General features: G+C 36.2%; 1 protein-coding gene across 10 annotated transcripts in view; it reads right to left on the reverse strand.

Annotated features, from left to right (window-relative positions):
* Positions 1 to 21,395, reverse strand: part of LOC122806731 (plasma membrane calcium-transporting ATPase 2) — a 2,851,771-nt gene extending 2,830,376 nt beyond the window's left edge. For 5 of the 10 annotated variants that reach the window (XM_044077397.1, XM_044077394.1, XM_044077391.1 and 2 more), the window contains exon 1: positions 21,280 to 21,393. The gene's annotated coding sequence lies outside the window, so the exon portion shown is untranslated. Of the gene's footprint in view, positions 1 to 21,279 lie in introns of all 10 variants that reach the window. The other 5 variants (XM_044077393.1, XM_044077396.1, XM_044077395.1 and 2 more) reach the window with 2 other exon arrangements.
* Between the last annotated feature and the right edge of the window lie 2,570 nt (positions 21,396 to 23,965).

Consider the following 23,965-nt stretch of genomic DNA (forward strand, 5'->3'; position numbering starts at 1 on the left):
GGGTGCAGTGGTGATCATTATCTGTTTTCAAAGCCTATATTTCAGCTATTGAAACTTCATGGAATACTTGTAACTGCAGAGGTACTGCAGCAATTTCTGATCCTGCATCTGTAACTGTGAGTGGTCTTCTGCCCCTCACCCCAACATCATACCCAATGGAAGCTCACATTAATGGTATTGACAGGATACAAGTTCGAATCATATGACAAAATAAAGGCAGAAGAACAAGTTTGAATACTGTGATTATAAAAGAAGAAATTACTAGCAAAGCTAGAAATGACAAGCTATAAATGTAGGGAGAGGATATGCCACCAACAGGAATATTTCAGCTTTCTGTCAATGATAAATGGTTCATTTTTTCACCTGTGGTTTTGACCACCAGTAACAAGCATCTGGTCTTTATTCAAGACCAGGATTTTCTGCTTCCTGCATCCAAGTTTCTTTTCAGAAATTATGAGCCCAGTCAAAAAGGTCACAGAAGGTAAACTTACTTAAATGCAGTTGGTGTATGAATATGTCTAAGTTTAATAGGAGATGCGTTACTCCAGGAAACTTGTCTTTAGGTGCCTCTTACCAGCTGGCATGTATTGCAGGTGAAAATTTTATAAAATCTGCAGTGATATGTATTTATTTAGAAATGGATCATTTAAAATAAAATACCCTGTTAGTGGCTGTCACTGGACCGTAGTGGGCTTGCCATGCTGTCCTGAACAGTTTGGATCCCCCAGTCTCCATTCTTGGCCTGCTGTTCGCAGTGAATGGGCTTCTATCGGTGGCTGTCATTAAGTGATATCACATGACATTTCATACTTTCTTTCACGGGCAGCTTCCAGTTCTGTGTGTCATTTGTTCTTTTCAAATGGGAACAGTAGTATTTTGGAGCACTGATTTCATAGAGCATTGCTTTAAATTGAAATCATATTGTTAGTGATCAAGCATGGCATGGCAGAGATGTTAACTGTGGATTTCCAGCTCTTACTTTTGAAGTTGTGTTTGCTGAAAACTGTCAGAGTCAGCCTTTCCTGCCTCAGAAATAGTATCCAACCCTCCCTCTTTGTTAAATCTGCTGAGCAACTCACACATAATGCTTATGATGTTCAAGTCCCGAATACAGCACTCTGTTCGACAAAGGCTTACCTGGCAGGGTAATCTGTCACCTACAGCTAGGTCAACGTATCCTGGCTAGTTCCTGACCCTTTGTTCAACATTCAGCATAAATGAAATCCATGCTTGGGCTGACTGTATTATAGCTCAGAAAACGAATAGCATGTCCTTTCATGTTCTTTTACTTACACACACACATATCACCAGTATAACCACAATTCGCTCAACTCCCCCACACACACACACACACACAAATGCTAAGCCTGATTAGCAAGAGCTCTGAGCAAAAAAAACGCCAGCTGAGCTGCAAACAAGTCAAATATTCAGAAGAATGGGGACTTCTAGCTGTTTCCAAGGCTTTTTTGAACACTCTAAATACCTGTAATTTTCCATTCCTCACTGGGGTCATTCAAATTTAATTTGCAGATTTTTTTTTTTACCTAAGCCTTTATGAAATGGCCTAATGGTATGAATGTGAATGCAGTTTCATCTTTGCAGCTTAAAAGTATTTCTGTTGCCAACCCACTGTTATGCAATAAAACCATGAGGTCTAAACGCATTCCTTTATTTAACGTAGCTTTACACTTCACCTTATTATTTCATGTCCCTTTAATTAGGCTTTACTTTTGCTGTTTTCTTTAGACACTTAAGTGACACCAGTTTGGCAACTGAAACTTATTAATGTTTTAGAGAACAAGCCAGTATGTTCTTCTGATCAATCTAGGAAAGATTAACAATCACCCTCACAGACAGTGTGACTCCCACCACCACCCCAGTGCGACTCCCACCGCCACTGTATAATAACTCTTCTTTCCTCACAGAATGCACTGAACATCTTAATGGATCTGCAGTTACCATCATTTTCCTGCTGTAAAATTACCTCTACAGACTTGTAATTGGTTCTGTAAAGTTCTTCGTCAACAACATTTCTTTTGAGAGTCTGTTTTATATATATATATATATATATATATATATATATATATATATATAGAGCCGCATATTACCCCGAGTCATTTCTCTGTCCAAGAATTATGGTAGCTTCATGACTGTTTGAGCTTGTATTCCTTCACGCAGCTCTCAACATTGCTAAAAATCATGGAGAAAGTCAAAAATAATGTGGGGAAAAGACCAAAAATTGGAAACAATTTCTAAATATTACTCTAATTCACTTACAATTCTAATAAAACATCCAGGATTATGTTTGGGTCTCAGATCATCACAAGCTTGCTCAAAGTTGTAGTTGGGGCAGTTCCCTTGTCTGGCACCCACCCCAGCTCTTCATTGGAAGAGCAGAAAAAAAAAGAACAACAAGCGGTAGGAAGCGCAAAAGGCTCTAAAACATGCTTAAATACTTATTCATCAGTTAAATGAAGTATTTAAACTTGTTTTAAGGCAGTTTGTAGTACCCTCTGGTGTTCCATAGTTGCCACTGATCATTGTTAGTATTCTAGCACGACACCAGAGCCTACCATCACCTAGGAGTGCTTAGCAAAAGCTTGGTAAACATCTTTCTGATGTCAGAAAGGCACTTAAAAAATCTGCCTTTAACCAGTTTCATTATGTAATTACCAAGCTTCGTGCATTACTACAGGATTTCCATCAATGTGCATTTGTTGAACAATATGAAACTCTAATGTCTGTCTCTGGCATTACTGATGGACTGTAATCCTCAGTGTTTTATCAGAAAGTCAAACATTTTATGACGAACAGGGAAAATATGAGGCAAAATCAGGGAGAGTGGAGAGCTATTCTTTATCCTAAAGTATTTCTCATTGTGACTCATATCCAACAAATTTAATGCAGAGTCTGCTCCAAAACACTCTGACTGGTTCTTTTCTAACTAAACTAGACAGATTGTTTTGATGTAACCTGAAATATGGAAATCATTTTCTGGGTTTTAGAATGCAGGCTATGATATCAGTTTGCAGTTAAGTGTACATTTCACTTCTAGACACATGGAATTAACTATGGAATCTCATGCATGAGCATGCACATGAACACACACGCGTATGTACATGAGCGCGCAGACCCCCCCCCCCCCCCCCACACACACACACACTAGAATACAGTAATTCATTTACTGGATCACATCACATATTAATGCAAAAAACTGTCATTGTGGCTTATAGCTACCAATAATTTTTTTCTAAATCACCTGCCTGTCGGATTTACTGCATATCTTATGACTAAAACTGTACTTTTTCTACATAAATGAACTATGCATATAACTATCTGCATATTCAGATAGACACATAGATATGTTCAGTCAGAAATTTGCCCTTTTAATATAGACATTCTACATTGCAGTATTGTGGCTAAGCACGTGGGTTAGTTATTACTATTAATGTTTAATATCCCTACATTTTAGATGCTGTTGCTATTTTTAAAAGGTCAAGATTTATTATCTAGGTGCAGTAACTCCACCCTCCTTGCAAGCTGATTGAGCTTAGCAAGGAAGGACAATTAACTTCTAGGAACACTGTAGACATACCAGTCTAGACAAATATGACAAGAAAGTAAAATTGGTAATTACAGATCTCATTGATCCAAAATATCTTCCAGCGTGTGCATTTTATATATCAGTTTTATACCAAACCACCATCATCATTCAATAATGACATAAGAGATCAAAAAAGGGAAGCTACCTCCAGAAAGGGACCAGTCACCAGTAGAGTCCCCCAAAGCCTGTGCTGGGAACTCTCCTGTTTGGCATCTACTTTTCTGAGGTAAAAGTCATTAGCTCTAGTTGACTAATGTTGTAGATAACTGCAACCTAGAAGCAGTCATTGAATCCTCAAATGACTCAACCATCCTGCAGGAAGTTTGTCCCAAACAATTAACTGGTGCCAGAATCATGAACTGAAACTAAATGCCAAAAAATGCATTTGTATCCTTCAGGAAGTCGTCTATCCCAGGGAACTACCACATTAACAATTCAGCCCTAAGATTTGACCCAATTGTTCAGGATTTGGAAACTTATGTGGACAGTCACCTAACTTTTGACCAACATGTGTCCATTGCTGTAAGAAAGTTCTTGTATATTGCACAATTTTAAATAAAGGGATTTTATCTAAATTTAGGGATGTCATTGCCCCCTTTTACTCAGCCCCTATTAGGCTAATCATTGAATATAATACTGCCTTTGCCATGTATCTGTCCAGACACATGCAACAACTGAAATGCCTACCAAGATAACTTAAATACAAGGTCTAAACAATATGTCCTATATGAACTGACTCAATGCCCTGTCACTATAATTGGTATCCTACAGGCTGCTAAGAGGTGACCTGTGTCTGGCATACAAGGCATCCACCAACCCAATACTGATAAATTTACTACATATCAGCAAGTGAAATTGCATCACAAATATTCAGTCTAGGGATCTAGGCCTCTTCTGTAACATCAGTAGAATGGTTGGGAGGACAGGTATATCTTGAACAGGATACCACTGCTCTGGAACAGACTCCCCTTCCACATAAAACAAAGTTCATGCCTGTCCATACTCATGCTCAATTTGGATCGATCGATGGGAAACAGAAAATGTAACCCAGGACTGCCCCCTGTACTACTACTAATGGACAGCAACACCTCGAAGGAGGTAGTGAGGGTGATGCAGCATTTATATAAAGATTCATGGGATTTTTTAACTTGGGTATCTAGAGAATTATAGAATGGTGAGTTAATTTTTGTAACTATTGATGTGAAAGATCTTTTTTCGGTTATCCCACATGGAACTGGTATTGAATGATTCTATGAATATTTATGTGAAAAATCTGAATTTGATCATGTGAAGATAAAAACTTTAACTGCCCTGATGAATTTAGTGTTGGAAAATAATTTTATAATGTTTGAAGGGCAGTTGTTTAGACAGAGTTATGGGATGGCCATGGGGCATCTAGTGCCCCAATCTTTGCTAATATTATCATGACATATTGGGAAGAAAATTGTATTTTCCCTCACAATATAGGCAATGTTGGTCCCTGTACAGAAGATTCATGGATGATATTATAATATTTTGGGCGTACTCATTTCACAGAATTAAGGAATTGTTTTGCATTTCTTGATTCTATAACTGAATTTTTAGAATTTACTATGAACTGGTGCTTTGATGAAATTAATTATTTAGACACTTTAATTATTAAGAACAGAATGAAATTATATTTTGAATCTAGTTTGTACAGGAAACCAACATACTCTAATTCTTTATTACATTTTAGTAGTTGACACCCCAGTCATCAGAAAAAAATCCTTGGTCAAGGGGTTGTTTGTGCATTTAGCAAGAATGGTATCTCAAAACAATAGGTTTAAAACTGAAAATGATATGGTAAAAACATTGTTTGAAGTACATGGATATCCTTCATTCCTAGTTGAGATCCAAAAAGAGGTAGCATCCAGAAGAGATAAAGAGGACTTTGCCCCAATACTTGGAATTGGTAACTGTTGGGAATTGAGAGATGACTCTACCAATGGTATCAGTAAATTTGTCAAGGCTATGACCTTGACTTATAATGCTGATTTTAGAGACATTAAGGCTAGTATTTTAAAAAAATTGGACCATTTTCACTACCAATCAGGGATTTTTAAAAGTTATTGGTGAGATTCCTAAGGTGGTATACAAGAAGGATACCTGCTTTAGGGATCTTATTTTAAGTAATAGGGACCTGGGTCTTGGTGGATTTATGGCAAAGTGTGGACTATATGGCCACTGTAAAGTTATTATGGAGGTCTCCATATTTACTATTAAGGGTTATGGGAAGATTAAACTTAAGCATAAATTGTTTTGCTACAGTAGGGGAGTGGTGTATATATATATATATATATATATATATATATATATAGCACAGTGTCAGCAATACCCCAGTGTTTACATTGGCAAAACGATTAAACCCTTTAGCTCAAAAAGACAAGCATACGCATTATATAGACCTCTTAGTGTCCAAAGTAGCCACAATTTTGAGTTTTATGCCATAAATCAATTGATCTTGGGTCTCGTGGGGGACCAATGAATGATATGATGGTCTTGAGTTGTCAGAATTAAAATGGCAACTTAGAACTAATTATTATGTGGAACCAGGACTTTATTATTTGGTCTCTATATACAGTGTATTAAGACTAAAAGCTGGTTATTTTATATAGTGTAATTTGTTATGTTTAAACCAATATTTATTTTGTTTATTTATGTATTTATTTATATGGATGAATTTAAGACATTGGTTTGTTTTTAACATACACTCGCTTTTATAACAAATGTATTTAGTAAATTAATGATGTAATATTTTATGTAATGAATGAATTGTGGATATTTTCATAGTGGTCAGGTTACATATATCTTTTGTGGATTTGTCATTTTAATATTATATTAATTTAATGTTCCCCTTTTGTAGAGGTTTTATGGCACTTAATTAGTTACTTGATTGTGTGATGTTTAGTTAAATAAGAGGAAAGTTTATGTATTTTATTCAGTTCTGAAGAAGTCCGGCCATTCGGATGAAAGCGCTTAACTTTGTTTAAAAAGTTTTGGTTTGTACCAGACCATCCTGCACTTTTATCTCTGTTTGTTCTAAGTTTTTAGTGTTTCTGCAGTTATTTGGTTGTAAACAAAATCCCTGTCAGAATTATTAGGGCCAATACTGTAAGTCATGCAATTCCTTTAACAGCAGCAAATTCTAAAACTCATTATTAGAGCTTTAAAACGTATTCAGGGGAGATGATAACCAGCAAACATCCATGACTTGTGTGCGGTACATAACTCTGAGATTATGGCATTACCACTGAAGCTTGAAGAAGTGGAGATATTCTGAGATACCATTATTTCAGAGTTAGCTTATATTCCTCTTAAACACGTGCACATTTTAGCATTTCAGACAATCATACTTACCACTCTTAGCCATTCAGGAGATAGCCAATGGCATTTGGACACCTTACACACAGAAATATGTTAGTTAGCTCCTTAAGCAGCTTGTGACCTACTCTTGGTGGCAGACTTGGGAGCAGTTTTTGGTGAAGTAACTTGTTCAAAGTATACAGATGAAGCTGTAGAACTCAAACATAGAATTACAGGATGAATGTTGTTCACAACCTAGAGACTTAATCCTCTATTCTAAATGGATATACATGGTAAAAATATTGTTTTTCCTACAAATAAGACTTTGACATGAAGGTGGCTAAATATTAAAATGACTTGACAATTACATGAAGCTGGAAAAGGCAGGCTAAATGGCAACATGAATTCCTGGGTAGAGAGATAAGTCTTCATGTGATGTCAGTAAGGTTACATTCACTATAAAAATTCTGTAATCTATAGATAATTACAGATGAACTCTAATAATAGTAATAATAAAAATAATTATAGTAATAATAATAATGTGAGTATAAGAGAAGGGTAAAAGTGTGTAATTTGTAACTGGTGGGGTAAACACAAAAACTGGGTATCTGCTAAAATGTTTCCTTGTTATTAACTTCTATCTGTAGGTACAAAATGAAACCCTGGCATGCTTGTAGAGAAGCTATGATGCTTAGAATCCTGCTTTCAGTAGGGGATTTTCTTTGCAAACCCAAGACCTCTTACCAAGGAAATGCAAACTGATTCCTTACAAACTGCTGCTAACTGAATCATACATATAAAAAGGTCCAATAAGTTTCCATAGAAACAAAGCCAAAAGCTGTAAAACCCCCTCCTCAAAAAAAAAAAAAAAAGTAAAAAACAAAATAATAAAAGCCACAACCAGTGGTAATCATGGAGTGTTCAACTTTACTTTAAAATAAACACGACTTAATGCTTTCTGCACTCTGATGATGCCTGTGATTTACTAGAGCAAAAGTACTAAGTTGTGTTTATTTTACATTAAAATTGAACACTCTGTGATTACCACTGGTGGTTTTTATTATTTTGTTTTTTTAAAGTTTCCATAGAACCATCACATGCATCAAACTCCACCTAAATAGCATCCACATAACCCCCCCCACACACACACACACACACATGCAGAAAGAAAAAAAATGCTAAATTTACACACACACACCCCCCATGGGAGATTTTGATCCTTAAAATTCCTCCTACTTATATATTTTAATGCCAAAATCACACAAAGAAAGGGAAATGGATGTTTCTGTGTAATACCAATAGTGCTCTGTGCTTCTACATCTGATTTAGGGAGTTTCAATACATAAAGGCACAGTTTAATGAAACAAACAGCAGTCAGGGATAATGGAAAGGGCTGTACTTATACTAATTGCTAGAGAAGCTCTAACAGTGAAAGAAGAAGGGAAAAAAGATAATGGTAGATTTGTGGTAGCAAGGGGCTACTGGTAAGGGAGGAGGATTACACTGGTATGTATTTATATTCCACCTAAACTGCTATTAAGGAGCTTAAGAAAAGTTTGGAAGAAATAATTAGCTCTTACCAGGGAATATTGCTTATAGGTAGGGACTGGAACTTGATTTGCAATGGTGGGGATGTATCTCAGGGGCCTAGAAGGGAAGATATAACAAAATATGGTAGATATATGAAGAAATTTCTGAAACTGTTTGGTTTGGAAGATGTGAATTCAGTTGTAGGAACTCAGACAGAATTTACACACTGTTCCCTAAGGTACAAAAACTGGGCTAGACTAAACAGATATTATATTTCACTGGAACATGTGCATTTAATTGAAAGCTACGAGACACATTCAATAACTATTTTAGATCATGTGCCAATAACAAGATAAAAATGCAGGTTAATGAAGTAAAAATGTGACACTGGTGCTTCCCCACTGACCTGTTAAAAACAGAGGAATTTAAGGAATGGGTAGTGAAAATTATTCAGGAGTTATTAGAGAAGATAGAAATTTAATCCAAAGTCATAGCTGATGAGTGAAATGGAATAAAAGTGGAGTTTAAAAATAAGGTAGAAATAAAAAAGAGAGAGCGATAGTTACAATTTAACAATAATTAGTTAGAGGGACTGACAAATGCCAAAGTATTGCAGAATAAAGGGAATCTCACATAGAGTCAAAGGTAAGTAGTAAGCTAGCTGTTCTTGTCAGCCATTTTAAGCTTAGCCAATTTCCCTTTTTGTGCTCAAAATAACCTCTCTCATTTTGTAATGGATTGGCCTTACCTGTCCCATGGCCGATAATTATACATTAGCCCTAATGAGAATAAGTGGGATCATGCCATAGATAATTTGTGGGCCCATGTATGGGATAAAGAATTTAGGAGCAGCATCTGCCCATTAGTAGTACAGGGGGCAGTCCTGAGGTAAACTTTCTGTTTTCCCTGTTGAGGTTGGTTTAGATCCCTAGACTGACTATTTCTTGCTGATGTGCAGTAAATCCATCAGCAATGAGTCAGAGGATGCCTTGTATGCCAGATACAGGTCACCTCTTAGCAGTCTAATAGGATACTGAGTATAGTGACAGGTCTTTGAGTCAGCCCATGAAGGACGTGTTGTTTACACCATCTATCCTTTTAGTAAGGTATCTCTGTGGGCCTTCCAGTTGTTTCATATATCTGGACAGATACATGCAAAAGGGGCATTAGATTCAATGTGTGGTCTAATGAGGGCTGAGCAAAGATGACAATGACATCCCTAGATCTAGACACAATCCCGCTGTTTATAAGCTGTGCAATATGAAAGAGCTTTCTTACAGTAGACACATGTTGGTCAAAAGATCTTGGACAACTTTGTCAACTCTAAGGGGCATATTGTCAATATGGCAGCCCAATGGAATAGATGACTTTCCAAAGGATGCAGTAATGCATTCCTTGATATTTAATTTCAGACCATGATTTTGACACCAGTTATTTATTTGAGACAGACATACCTGCAACTTCACAGGACAAGAAGGGGCACGACTACAGAGTGCTAAAGAGAAAATAATGGAGAACCTGGATAATATGCGTGAGCTTAGAAAATATTGCTGTTAAGCAACTGTTTTTTGATGTTGCCAAACATAGGGCAGCCTATAACAAGAAAAATAACCAGACGTCCTGTAGCGGTATTAGAGATATTTCAGAAGTTTTTGAGGATTTCTATAAAACAGGGAGATGTAGAAATCAGAAATAAATCCCAAATGGCAATATTTATGGAAGACTTAAATATGCCAGTGTTAGAGGTAGAAGAAGCTCAGCAACTGACAGCTAAGATAGGAGGAGATGAGATACAAATTGTGATACATAACCAATCTACAGGAAACCCTCCAGGAATAGGTAATATTCTTGTGGAATTTTAAAAGCAAGGAGGAGAGAAAGTGATAAAAATCTGGATGGGCCTATTTAAGTTTTAGACCATGATTATAAAGTGTTTGTGTCTATAAATACTAAAAGAATGGTGAAGGTGTTGCCAAAATTGATAGATATGGATCAAAGTGGTTTTATGGAGGGGAGGCAAACATTTGACAACATTAATAGAACACTGATGATCCAGGGGAAAGCAGAATGTAAGAAAATACCACTGCTGTTGGTGGGTCTTACTGCACTAAAAGCATTGAACAGAATATGATGGGGTTTTATAAGTAGGGCAATGGAAGCATCTGCATTCCTTGATACAATCATAAAGTTAATTAGGAGGATATATGAGGGATCAGAGGCAAAAATCTAAATGGGAGAGTTCCTCTTTGATAATTTGTGTCTGAACAGAGGAACCAAGCAGGGTTGTCCTCCTTCCCCTTTGTTACAGGCATTATATTTAATACCACTAGCAAAAAAAGGACTCAGAAATTCAAAGATATAACTGGTATCATATTCGAGAAAAGTTGCCTTTATTTGCAGGCAATATTGTTGTGTACCTGACAAAACTACAAATGGATATCAGTGTTGTGGAACATTAGCAGATAGTTTCAAATTTGGGGGGGAGGGTGTATAAAATTAATGAAGATAAAGCAAAGGCTATAGCTGTAAACTATGTACCCACACATGAACCAGTACTGAATATTACTTTTCTAAATGTTTGTTTTATAAAACTGTTACATGTGCGTTTACATTGATATATTCTGTGTAGCTTTTCACCCTGGCCTCTGCTGAAAACGGGTAGCCCTGTCCAGGTGGACTTTCCCGTTAAACAAATGTAAAATAAATAAAATAAATAAAAATAAATAAATAACCATATTTATAAGGATATGATAAAATCAAGCATTTAAGAGTACTGGTTAAAAAGGATTCTGTTATAGCAGCTAAAGATATGTGTGAAGAGACAAAACAAAAAATAAAACAAAAACTAAGAAACTAGAAGTTTTTTTTTCTATGGATATGGATAGCAAGACACAAACAGTAAAAATGCTTTTAGTCCCTTTAGTTTTACATACACATCAGGCATATTTTTATCAAACAGAGAAGAAGTTGTGGATAGTAATTAATAAAGAGTTAAAGAACTTTATCTGGGAGAGGAAATGGGCAAAAGCCAAGTGGGATAAGTTGATCCTTCAATCAAACATAGTGGTTTAGGCTTACCTGATTTGAAGGGATATTTAAGAGCAACACAGTTAAGGCTCTCATAACACACACAGAGAGATACAATTCAAAGCTGAATGGGAGGATGAAGGGGGAGTGATTTAAGAAGTAAGGTGAGAGTGGAATTTTGAACACAGACCCTTAAGGAGAATAACAGTCATGCAGAATATTATATTCCCAAAGTAACAGAAAGTATTCTAAGAACTAAGGCAACACAGGAATGGAGAAAGGAGATTCTGCTGATAGGGGTAACTGTGATTACGGGTACAGAGAACAAGTAAGAGGGGGGTGGAATTTACTGGAAGAAACTGGCAAAGGAACTAAGGTATTGGGAATAAGTAGACAGGGAAAGGCGATAGAATGGGAAGAGGCCAAGAAGACAATTGGAATGCAGGCTGGAAACTGCCTCCCCTATCAGGGATTGATATCAGAGTGTAGCAAAGAGAAAGGGATATGGGAATCCTATGTAACAGACTTATACTAACAGAGCTCTTAGTTGAATCTAAAACAAAAGCTGTTGTTAAAAAGAGATAATTAGTAGAGCATATAAAATATTGAATGATAAAGACAGAAATCAGAGGAGGTTAGAAAAGATTGGGAAGAGAGATTGGATTAGCAATTCACAAAGAAACAATGGGAACACATGTGTATGTCCCAAATATGCAACAAAATCGGGAAGATTTAGGATCTTTGCTTGGAAGTGTTTACTAGGTATTTTTATACCCAAAATAGACTCCAAAGAATGTTTCCTCAGCTAGATAACTAACGTTAGAAGTGTGATGGGGAAGAAAGAGGTAACTGGGAACATATGTTTTAGGATTAGAATCAGTTGGCAGATTATAAAAATTCCCTACAGAGTGCTGTGTCAGAAATACTGGGTGAGCAAATGGATGTAATCAGGGAAATTATTTTTTTTTTTTTGAGATGGGATACAGGATCTGAATTGCCTAGACATAGTAAGGCCTTGTTAAGTTTAATTCTGGTGGCTGCTAAAAAGCAATTACTAGGAAATGGAAATCAAAGTCTTAACCAACTGTATTTGAAGTGGTGAGTATTTAAATGGATAAAAGAACCGGAAGTGGGATCTTTAGAAAAGGGTAGGAGCAAAACATAGAAAAAATGGAAATTTGTGGGAACGATACATACAGAAAAAATGTTTTAGAGTAGGAATGAGGTTTAAGGGAAGGGAGGAATTGACAACTTATGTAATGCTGGCTTGATTATATTGTACATAATATATGTGATGTATAATTCTTGTAACTGGGAAAATGTTAATATGGTTTGTTTTCTTTTATATAAATGTAAGTTAGCCAATGTCACAAATGATAATTCAATAAAGGTGTTAAAAACAATAATTAATCTAATATGGTGTGTGCAGGATTTTCCCGAGTATAATAGTTAAAAACTAGATATCTTTTTGCCCATTTTTTTCTGAGTTTACTATATTACCTACAGAGTTTGTAAGGAAATTCTCCTAACCCTGCTGTATTCAGACAAAACTGCATGAAAGTTATCTTGTCTTCAGTTCATAGGCTCATAGGTAAATGCTACGTTAACTGCCCTAGCAGGCCATTTGAAGCCTAGCTAATTATACTGTTAGTTCAAATTACCCTTAACCAGCTCCATGGTCTGTATTTAGATACCACTGATAGGATAGTGATTTGTTCAAGGTAAGATGGTGCTTATTTCTGGAGTAATATCATGGAATATTTATAGGGGACAGATTGTAGAAAAGGGCACTTAGGTGCTGTCTATTTCCTTAAGTAGTAGAGGGGGCAGTCCTGGGGTAAATTTCTTCATTCCCATCCATAGACACATGTTACACTTGAATAGGGACAGGGATGAGCTTTGCTTTACATGGATAGGGATCCAGTGAACTCAATTTTCTATTAAGGTTCTGTATTTCATATATTATTCTTTTACCAGTGATTTGTAAAATCTGACTGAATGCTATGCTTCTACTCTGTTAGACAGCATCAGATCCCCACTGGACAGCCAGCCACAACTTATATATGCAACCCAATCCTCAACAAACAGTCAGTCAGAATCAGCCTTCATTGTATGCTACAACATTAATTAAATTCTAGAAGCATGTGCTAAACTACTGCATAAATAATGCCTTACTGCTTCAATATCATAAGGCAGGATGCAAGTCTATGACCTCAGAACTAAGCAATTGCTACTTTACCAGACACTGACACTATCTTTCAATATTTATAGTTATTGCATTTGTGCAAATAATATAATTAATAATTTATAACTAATTATAGTTAAAGCTGCATTTTTCAGATGAGACACCACTGCAAATTACTAAGACAGATCTCAGAAGCTGATATGCTAAAATGAATGACATTTTAATCTCAGACCCCTTGTTTAACACCTTTTCCGTTTTCTTGCCATTTTGCCTGCTAGCTTGACAGTGACTCATTGGTCATTTATGGCTGTCAGAAAATGATTATATCCTCTTTGGAAAATGCAATGTGTTTTCCTGGCTACAAAATTGCAAATTTCCATAGCCAGCCATCATTTATGTCCATGTTGGAACTGCTAGCCAGTACTATAAAGCACATGAAGCAGTAACAAAACGGCATCCATCATAAGAATAAACTAGAAACGTAAAATTGGGTATATTAATTAATTAATTCATTCATTCATTAAATCAACAACTAAAAAGAAATCCTACTATAAGAAAGTTATAGGGTATAATTTAAACCAGCCACAGGGAGAAAATGACTTTTTCAAGATCTGCTTATGAATATTATGTCATTCATCAAAAATGCACAGAACTTTTCATCAGCAACTTAGGCAGTATATCCTGTCTCACACCTTATCTAGGTATGAAAGTCATGCTTAGGATAGATTTCAGAACAAACTGTCCTAGCGCATTGCACCTTTCCAGATGTAGAAAGATATCTAAAAATAGAAATGAAATTCACAGTTTTACATCATAACTCGGAGTTGCAATAAAGCAGCACAAAGAGGTAAATTGTAGAAAACTCAATGTGTACAAGTCAAGTCTCATGTAAAAGTCAGATCTCATGTGTACAGGTCAGGTCTCATTGTACGAGTCAAGTCTCATGTGTATAAGTCAGGTCACATGTGTACAAGTCAGTTCTCATGTGTATCAGTCAGGTCTCATGTGTACAAGTCAAGTCTCATGTACAAGTCAGATCTCATGTGTACAGGTCAGGTCTCATTGTACGAGTCAAGTCTCATGTGTATAAGTCAGGTCACATGTGTACAAGTCAGTTCTCATGTGTATCAGTCAGGTCTCATATGTATAAGTCAGGTCTCATGTGTATCAGTCAGGTCTCATGTGTACGAGTCAAGTCTCGTGTGTAAGTCAAGTCTCATGTGTATCAGTCAGGTCTCGTGTACGAGTCAGGTCTCATGTGTACAAGTCAGGTCTCATGTACAGGTCAGATCTCATGTGTACAGGTCAGGCCTCATTGTACGAGTCAAGTCTCATGTGTATAAGTCAGGTCTCATGTGTACAAGTCAGGTCTCATGTACAGGTCAGATCTCATGTGTACAGGTCAGGCCTCATTGTACGAGTCAAGTCTCATGTGTATAAGTCAGGTCTCATGTGTACAAGTCAGGTCTCATGTACACGTCAGATCTCATGTGTACAGGTCAGGTCTCATTGTACGAGTCAAGTCTCATGTGTACAAGTCAATTCTCATGCATACAAGTCACGTCTCGTGTACGAGTCAAGTCTCTTGTGTGTTAGTCAAGTCTAGTGTACAAGTCAGGTCTCATGTGTATCAGTCAGGTCTCATGTGTATAAGTCAAGTCTCAGAGGCAGTGCTTTTGCTTCTTTCCTGCATGTCAGAGTCTAGCCAGCTGTAAAGTAATGTGTCACTGTAAATAGGATTCGTCCATTGCAGAACACTGTTAACATTTCTATAAGTATACAACACCAAAGCCAACTCTGTAGCTTAGTGGGATAAAGTCCTCACCGTGGCCCTGACAACATGAGTTTTACTAATAGCTGAGTGCTGGAGAAGTTACCATGGGGTGTAGTTATACAATGGCTAATGCTGGCTTGCCCACCTCAAGGGCAGGGCCCACCATAGGTCTATTGGGAGTATTGTGATAACTACACATGTGACTGCAAATTGAGGATGTCATATGTGGAGGCATTACATGCATCCTTGACTACAAATGAAAAGCAGATGTCACAGCTGTGTAAGTTTATGATCCTAAGTAATTAAGAATCACTCCAGTTTCATTAGGTGTGTACAAGCGCATAAATATTTTTGGTGGCAATTGCACTGAGAAGGACAAGATTTTGCTTTATGACAGGATTTCTTTACTTTTAGAATATCATTTTTGGCTGGTAGCCAATAGATGACTAGTTTTCATATTTTACAAGGGGTAACACAGCAGTAGAGTGCTTAGTGTCACCGTCTACCAGCTCCTGGTTCTCCACTTTATTTCCTGGCTAGGGTGCCTTCTGTGAGGATGCTGCATAATCTATACATTGGTTTTCCAAAGGTCACAATTTCCTCTTACATTCATACATCCCGTGAATCATCTTGTTAGAGAAATTGGTAAGGCTCTAAACTGTGTGTGGGGGCGGGTGCATAGGTGTGTCTTTGTGTGTGTGTGTGTGTGTGTGTGTGTGTGTGTGTGTGTGTGTGTGTGTGTGTGTGTGTGTGTGTGTGTGTCTGTGTTTTTGTTGTAATAGGCTGGCATCCTAGCCAGCATCAGTTCTCTTCATTATGTCCAGTGGGTAATGGGATCTGCTCAAGCTTCTCTGTGGTCTGTGGCCCTGAACAAGTTAAAGGGAGTGTTCAAGAATGGGAAGATAAATGTTCTTTTCTATAATGGCAAATATAACCAGTACTTAATGCCTGAACCAGTTGAACTGCAATATTAAATTAATGAGTAATTCGGGTGTACATGCCACAGATAGAAAATGAAATAGTTTATTAATATTAGTAAACTATTTGATTTTATTCCTGTGAAATGTGTTCCTTGATTAGTCACTCATTTAATACTGCATTTATAGAAACATAAAATGTATTTCTTCACCATTCCCTACAAATGAGCCTGTTCCAATAAAGGATAGAAATTATATTGTGTTAGCAGTGCAATTAATTGGTTCCTAAGTCATAGCTCCCTCCCTTGTAAACTGCATCTCAACTTTTCCATTATGTATGTTTAGTTTATAATGAATGTCAGCTTGTTAGTACATGGTCTCCAAACTCAAAATGTTAGAACAAATGGTATGTAAACATTATGCTGCAGGTGTTTTCAACACAGTGCTTACTAAGCAAACCAGGCAAAATACAGCTTTGAGCGAAGACCTCTGTCTAAAAGAGTGTTGAAAATTTTTGTTCTAGGTTCTTTAATGCAGACAGTGCCTGCAAGCCGGTCAGGTAGTTTGTCATCCTCTAAATAATGCTGCATTATAAAGACTGTAAGCTAAAGCACTCACATTGCTGTATGGTCTGGTAAGTTAAGAATAATGCTCTACCATCAAAGAGAAAGCAAATGAGGCTACTAATACTGCATCGCACAAGGTGTATTTCCTGTTGATTTTCAGAAATCAATTATCTTGATAACAGAAGTGACAGATATACAGGTAAAACTTCATTTAACCCAGCCCTCAGCATATGTACACAATTGCCAAAATACTTACATGCTCTTTTACTATCACAGTGTGCAAAAACTGTATACATAACATGTTGCACTATGTGGCCTATGATCTACAAATGCTACATGCACCACTTAAACTGATTTATAACTGCATTCATTCAGTTTGGATGGTCATTTTATCCTGTTCAGAATTGGAGGAGAGCTTAAATCTGGAAGCAGTGGTTATAAATGTGGGAATCCATCCATAGCAGGAAAACATGCACAATCAATCAATCAATCAATCTATCAATCAATCAGTCAATCAATATTTCCTTAAACATGTGCAACAAGATTTTCTGTCATTAAAAGCAGGTGTATTTTTTTCATTTGGTTCAGAAAGGCAAAAGGCATGGTATGTTTACATTTTCTCCCTTTAACAGCTGAAGTACTAATATAGTTTAATATCACTGATATGTATAATTTGCCATTTTAAGTTTTACCTCTCACATTACTGACCTTTAAAGTACTGTGTTATATATGCTTTTTACATTCATTCTGGCACTGTTACTCAAGAAGTGAAGCAGACAAAATATTCCCCTTCATTAGTTCAAGAAGCACATATTACTATACAAGAGTTATAAAGCCCAGACAGAATGCAATAAATGATAGCCACCGGAAAGAAACATGACTGTAGTCTGATCTGCTTGTCTGTAATAAACAATATATTACACTAGTAACAACTATCTCATTACCTTCATTATAAGCTAAAAAGAAGTACACAAAGCTCACAGATGCAGCAGGTAAAGCTAAACGCACTATGATACACATCTGACAGCAGTGTCATTTATTTATTTTTTTAAACTTAAAATTTTTAAGGAACATGTGGGACAAAAGAAAAGAAATGAAAAACAAATGAACTGCACCCAGTTGGCCTACAGTGAAATCTTTTACATGTCCGATGGATCAAGCTTCTTCTGCTGTCAAAAGGCAAATATCTAAAATGACATATGTGCAACAGGATTCAACACAGAGTGGGTTTACTGCAGGTGATTAGATTGCAAAACAATCATACGTGTTTAATATTCATCGTGAACAGTTTCAAATATGTATGTGCCATGCCAAAAAATTTAAAAAAGAGGTTACTGCAGTCACACGGGATTATAAGCATGCAATAAAAAAATCTGAAATCCATTGACTAGGAAACACATTTTTAATTTTCTGCACTTAAAAAGCAATTCATTTGCATTTTATTATATCACAGCACTTCCATCAAGTGAAAGTAGAAAAAGCATTTCTTTCAGGATGAGTAAGGGACTAAGAATTTGCCAGTGCTAAGGTTCAAATATGCTAGAGACAACATTTAGTAGGTTCAAAAGTAAACAATGCACTATCAGTCTGCAGACTACTACAAGCCTAGCAACAACCAGAAGCCAGAATCAAATTCTATATCTTTTATCTATCAGGTAAAGACTTTAACCATTATGCCAACCCACCAGTAGGGTAGGTATTCATTAAATCAGAGACTTGCTACTGAAATATAGCAGGTAGTCTGACAATGGATATACTACCATCAATATGATATCATTTATTCTTTGCATATCCTTGCCAAGTAGATGGAGTGTTTTCATTTGATAGACCACTGGAGTTAAAGTCTGCCTTTTCAAAAGATACTAACACTCAAACTGAGACTGGAATTATTCAAATTTATTTATAGTAAGGTCTAAAGGAGCATTTGTTGACTGCAATGTGATTAGGATATACATCTTAGTAAATATGTAAAAAAATTAACATCATGCAACATAAAAGGGATCATTTTATCAGGATGAAATTCCAAATAGCTGCTTATGGCTAGAAAGAAATGTAACCACTTAACTTTCATGATACTGGTCTACAATAAACAGATGGATTATTTAGAAGTGCTGGACAACTGAACAAAAAGTTACAGACACTAAGGCTATCAAATGACAGAGTAGCATATCATTTTGTGCGCATTTATTGTCTACTAAATTACATTACATCTTCCTGTCTGAATGTGGTGGCATAAATTATTTGTTCTGGATTGTCAGAAAAAAAAAAAGAATGCAAGTTTGCATTTCTTCACATGTATTCTGCCTTATGGTGCCTTAGGAGCCACATATGGTGAATTGCCAGCAACTGAAAGGAAAGCTGTGAAAGGCCATAGCAGTGGTAGAGAACAAAAAGTAAACAGGAATCTATGACAGCCAAACAGTATCTATCTGACCATAAAAACTTAGTGTTTGGCTTTAATAATGCAAATTTGAGCAGCAAGATTATTTTCTTCTTCCCACATCACATTTCTTAATGAACAATCTTACAGTCTCATATGCCGTACACCAAAGCAACATGTTTTATGCATTTACTGGCATCTTCCTAATATTCAACATCGAACATACAAGATTGATTAAATAATAACCATTTAGCTATCCCCTTAACAACTTTCCCCCAGCAGTAAGTGCCATTCTGTACAGTACTTGGTACCCTGCAAACAACTCATGCAGTTAAAAAGATGATCTGGTCTTAAAAATGCTTGAGCAGAATATCTACATTGTTTATTAAAATACTGCACCAGTTTCAAAATGTAATAGTTTAAGGTATGCATTGTATGATACTTACAGAGAGTATAGATTTAGAACATCTTTCATTCTTCCTGCATGCCCATTCCTACTTTGCAGATGTTGAAAACAAGAGCTAGAACCCTGACTCCTCTCTGAATGCACATCTCTTTCTAAGATACCTGAGCTGATCATCTCACTTGTGAGGGCTAACAATCTGAAGTGGAAAAAATGTCTGTGTTGCAGAATATAACATAAGAACATCAGATAAACTACACAAAACTGCATTAACTATTAGCAACGAATCAAGTAGTTGTCTGCCATGATTTCTGTCAGAGGTCAGTTAAACACTACTAAAGTACATTTTCATACATATCAGGCTTGAGTCATGGTGATCCCTTAGCTAATAATAATTAGTTTTGCTGTAACTAATAACTCCTAGCATTAGCTCGCACATGATAACTTCCGTGTACAAGCACTGATAGTATCCACTGAATAAGATAAAAACAGTTATAATTCTTTACTAAATAAACTAATCGTAAAATTAAGTACAAACTCTCTGTTATCCCTTGGTAAGATTCATTACAGGTGGCCACTAGACAAAGGTGCTGAGAATGAGACTTCCCTTAGGTAGAATGTTACTGGTTAAAACAGACAAATGCAGATGCAACATCAAGCTCATGCCGCTACAATGTTTCTAAAGCTGCAATGCCTGCCTGCCATGAAGATTAAGTGAAAAATGTAATGATGGCAACATCAAGGCAAAAGTTACAATTCCAGCCTTCTTTACTTGAATTTTGTATTTTTTATTTTTCTTGGTGTCAGCAATTGAATGAAAAACTGTTGTTAGGTTAAACTGATTATTGTATTTTGGTAATAAAAAAACAGTGCAGTAATTAAAATAAAAAAGCAGCAGTCTGAAAACACTGTCACCAATGTTACAGTACATACAGCACTACTGAGCTTTGATACACTTTTATGCGTACCTATGCTTACCCACTGAAAAAGCTACACAAACTTAAAATGTACAAACAGTAAGCTTTTTACCTAACAGACCCAAATCATAGCTTAAGAAAGAAAGAAAAAGAAACAAAACACTGCAGATGACCTCACAGTAAATGCAGATACATAACTTTCAAACAATGCAGCATTAGCAATACACACTAGATTGACGTGGTTTTAACTATTTCCACAGCATCATGCCTATTAGGACAAGAAGGAAATATCATACAATGTTACATAATTCAGTGCTAGTGCAGTGTTCTACGTCCTATGGTTGAATGACTCCTAACAGAGTGATATTACCTCTAGGCTATGAAGCATCTAAATGTTATTTTTATGCAGCATTTCTGCAAGTTAATTCTCTCCAAAGAACACCTAGGGAACAGGATTCAGCCAAATGCATCACCCTGTCCAGGTTTGCACACCATTTTTTGTCATCATCAACAACATCAGTAGCAACAACCTCTGAGAGAAGCCAATTCCCCAATAAACAAGCACAGATATCAACCACATTGATTATCTATAAACAGTGGGAAAAAAAACATTGCAAGTCTGCACTTTTAAAGTGGGGTTGTAACTACTTACTTGAGCTACGATATCATTGCAAATCCAAAATGATTTGAATTAGGCTGCAGAATAATCACTGTTCGGCATCTGTAAGGGATTGATAAGCAGTGCTACATTACGGAGACTCTCTGCAGACTGTACCATCTAGCCAAACATGTAGGGGTGGGGAAGCTATCATCTCTCTAGGAGTACTTACTGACAAACTGTGAAGCAAAGAGGTTTGCTTGTTCTGCAAATTCGGTTATCATTAGCAGAAAATCAGTACGGTATACATTAATCTAAAACAAAGATAAGAAAATATTAAAGAAAGCACACTCAGTTAATGCGCTGCTTAAAGTTTGGATGATTTGTTCTTAGAAATGATAAAAATTGGAAAAGCAACAAAACGCTAGGAATATGCCACTTTGAGAAAGAATGCTTTCAAGGACAAAAAGTGTCAAGTAACATTACTGAAATATCAGTGGAAGAACAGGGGGGAAGCGAGAACTGTTCAAATCAGTGGAGGTATCAGTAGCAAGAAATCATGCTGCATTTCTGTACCATAGTTCTTTTCAGAATATATCATTATTATTAGGAAATGAGAAACAGGATGTCCCCAGGTTTGGTCACACTAATCATCTCTGCATTTTTTCTATGTGTGTATATATATATATATATATATATACATATATATATATATATATATATATATATATATATACACACACACACACACACACACACACACACACACACACACACACCTGGCTTTAGTTCACTGCAGTAGAATTGTTGGGAGACACAGAACAGTACACACAATTTAAGACAATATTTTAAGCTTATCTTTTACAGTATGTTAACATTTTATTATAGCTATTGGAAATTTCAGTTAAACAGAATGGGATGTTAATGAATAGCATACACTGGAATTTCCAAACATAAAAAGGAAAGAAATTAGCAGCATACTCATTAGCTAAGCAACTTGCATATTTGCCTTGACTGTCAGAAAGACCATCATAGGTTCTATTCTTCAGACCAGACACTTGAGTCTTCATACAGGAGAAAGTTTGTGCTGCACTCATATCTCTCAACTGTCTAGATTTTTATAGAGTGTCCAGAGTTCTGCCTCATATTTTAGTCTGTTCCTCATAAAATTGTTGTTTTCTGACAAATAACTGACAAGTGAAGTCACAAAATAATGACAGACATTTGAGTTCCTTCAGAAAATGCATGCTAACATAAATCCTGTAATTCTTGCAATCCTTCTAAGTTTATAAGAAAAACATTTAAAATCTGTCCCTATATTTCGGCCTTTGTCCCCCACCCCCATTGCACTAAGAGGTTAACAAGTATGGCTGCAATCTTGTGATAATGGTATATGAACAAGGCATAAAATCATGGCAATGTCTACCCATTTGGCTGAATGTCAAAGGTGACTGGAAAGCAGCAGTCCAACAGTAATGACAGATTCTGTCCAACCATTCTAAATGTATCCTAGAAAACACCTGAAAACATGTTCAAAAGATCCTGAATATTGAAAAACAAATATATTGTTATAACTTTAATCAACCCTCCTCCATCTCAACTATTAAAATACTGAATATATTTTAGAGCTATAGCATAATTAATATTATGGTTTGCTATTAGTATGTATGTATATTTCCTGTCAGGCATAATGCTTCTCAATCAAGGTGATTGCTACTCCAGAAATTTATTTACTGTTGTTTTGTTTATTAATTGAGTTAAGTGGATCAGCACAAGGACAGCCTTCTAAGTAAGTTGCACACAAGCATAGATATTTATACTAATGCTAGCCAAAAGGCACAAACAATTTGCAATACAACTGGACAAAACTGTAGAGCAGTAAACAAATACAGTAGCAGAACTATATGTAAGGAATTAAACAATAAATATAGTTAATAGAAAACTGAATATTCAAGCATCGAATACTTCTATACTAAAGTGTACTCTTAACAAATATGCCAAAGTAAACTGAAGTTCATTTGGTTATAAAGCATATATTAACTTCTGCTGTTTGTTGATGATTTAATCACAAGCTATGATGGTTATTAAATGTGTAAGCTGGCCGACAGTTAACCTAAACCTTTCACTGTAAAGTGCATGCGTGCACACGTGTGTGTGTGTGTGTGTGTGTGTGTGTGTGTGTGTGTGTGTGTGTGTGTGTGTGTCTATACAAGTAAACAGAAGAAGATGTAGCCAAATCATAAAATATACACACACGCACTAAAGCACATAGTGTAGAAAATCAAGCAACAAACTCTTCTGTACCACATTCCAAAGCTTGAAGTTATAAATAGTTCAAGACACAGAGTAGATACTGACAGCTAGGGGGAGGGGGAGGTAAGCCACTGGGAATCCTACATGTAGAAATAAGGTATTGTAGAGATTCAGTTAACAGTTTTAAGAAATCCTGAAGGAGGACCAAAGGAGAGAACCAAATGAGCTCGTACACCCAACAAGTATAATTAGTAACTGGAAGTTGACTACGTAGAGGAGAAAGGTAAAAGTAACATGAAGTTGAAAGAATTGCTTAGATTAAGAGTAAGACTGTGAATGGTGAGCAGGGTTAATTTAAGAGCAATTCAAATACAGTAAATGAAAGAAAAAGTTAAATTATGCATACATCTCCATATTGAAGAGGGTTAGAAAACTTATGGAGAAATAGGAGGAATATGGGGTAAGCGTTCTTATCATCACTTTCGTT

The sequence above is a fragment of the Protopterus annectens genome, chromosome 7.part0 (genome assembly GCF_019279795.1).
Source record: "Protopterus annectens isolate FY-2018-M chromosome 7.part0, PAN1.0, whole genome shotgun sequence".
Classification (NCBI taxonomy): domain Eukaryota; kingdom Metazoa; phylum Chordata; order Ceratodontiformes; family Protopteridae; genus Protopterus; species Protopterus annectens.